General features: G+C 42.5%; 1 pseudogene; it reads right to left on the minus strand.

Annotated features, from left to right (window-relative positions):
- Positions 1-356: 356 nt before the first annotated feature.
- On the minus strand, positions 357-828 carry LOC105466093 (ATP synthase F(0) complex subunit C1, mitochondrial pseudogene; annotated as a pseudogene).
- Positions 829-1,801: the final 973 nt, after the last annotated feature.

Raw genomic sequence — 1,801 nt, forward strand, 5'->3', positions numbered from 1 at the left:
TCGTCTCAGTGCAGCCTCCGCCTCCTGGGTTCAAGTGATTCTCCTGCCTCAGCCTCCTTAGTAGCTGAGATTACAGGTATGCGCCACCATGCTTGGCTAATTTTGTTTTTTTGTTTTTTTTTAGTAGAGTTAGGGTTTCACCTTGTTGGTCAGGTTGGTCTCAAACTCTTGCCTCGAATGATCCACCTGCCTCAGCCTCCCAAAGTGGTGGGATTACAGGTGTGAACCACCTTGCCTGGCCTGTTAGTTTGTTTTTAGAGAAACATTGTGTTGAATGGTAAAGCTTAGCACACCCCAGCACCAGGAATGGCATGGAGTTGCAGCAACAGGGACAGGCAGGTGATCCCCACAGAGCCTTACATGGCGAAGAGGATGAGGAAGACGACCATCAAACAGAAAAGCCCCATGGCCTCAGACAAGGGAAGCCCAGAATGGCATAGGAGAAGAGCTGCTGCTTGAGAGATGGGTTCTTGGCATAGCCAATGATCAAGCTGCCAAACACAGTTCCAATGCCAGCCCCTAAAACAGCCACACCAACTGTGGCTGCCCTAGCACCAATCAACTTGGCTGCTGTGTCAATGTCTCCAGAGACAACACTGGTCTGGAACTCTTGTTTGGCTCTTGGAGTTGGGGGCTGCTGTAGGAAGGCTGTTTAGATGAATTCTCTGAGCTGTTCAAGAAGGAGGCAGACACAGGCCCTATTAGACACCTGGTACAACAGCAGATCAGAGCTGGAGAAATGAGTACTGCCCCGGTGGTCCATATTTTTTTCAGTCTCCCAGCTTTAGCCCTTGGTTTCAGCTGTCTTGGAGTATTTTTAAATCTGGATTATTTATTCCAAGAATTCTCACTTAAAAACGTATCTATATCTACACACACATACACACACACACACACACATTTCATACCCAGTCATGTTATCATAATCCATTTAGGTTTTTTCTTTTTTTGTAGAGATGAGGTCTTGGTATGTTGCTCAGGCTGGTCTTGAACTCCTGGGCTCAAGAGATCCTCCCGCTTTGGTCTCCCAAAGTGCTGGGATTATAGGCATGAGCCACCATGCCCAGCCCTAGATTTTTTTTAAATAAATTTTATTGTGTTTATTTAAGATATACATCGTGATATTATGGGATACATATAGATAATAAAAAGGTTACTATTGTGGAGCAAGTTAACATATCCATCATTTCACAGTTACCTTTTTTTTGTTTTTATGGCAAGAACAGCTACATCTACTCATTTAGCATGAATCTCATTGACAGTACAATTTTATTACCTAAAGCCCTAAGTAATAAAATTAGATCTACATCTTATTAGATCTACCTACATTAGATCTCTAGACTTCTTCATCCCTCATGTCTGGTACTCTACTTATATCTTTCCATTTCTTTCTCCCTGACTCCCAGCTCCTGGTAACCACTGTCTGGTTCTCTATCTTTGTATATTTCAATTTTTAAAAAAGATTCCATATATAAGTGAGATCATGTAATATTTTTATTTCTGTTTGGCTTGTTTCACTTAGTGTAATGTTCTCCAGGTTCATCCGTGTTGTGGCTAATGGCAAGATCTCGTTCCTTTTTAGGGCTGAATATATGTGTTGTATACATGTACCAGTATCTTTATTCGTTCATCTGTGGACAGACACTTGGACCCATTTGGCTGGGTCCTGAGTTCTTGTCCTGTGTCCAGGAAGAATGAACATGGGAGTGCAGATATCTTTATGAGGTGGTGATTTCACTTCCTTTGTGTATATGCCCAGAAGAGGGATTTCTGAGTCCTATGGTAGCTGTATTAGTCTATT

This window comes from Macaca nemestrina, chromosome 9, assembly GCF_043159975.1.
Source record: "Macaca nemestrina isolate mMacNem1 chromosome 9, mMacNem.hap1, whole genome shotgun sequence".
NCBI lineage: Eukaryota > Metazoa > Chordata > Mammalia > Primates > Cercopithecidae > Macaca > Macaca nemestrina.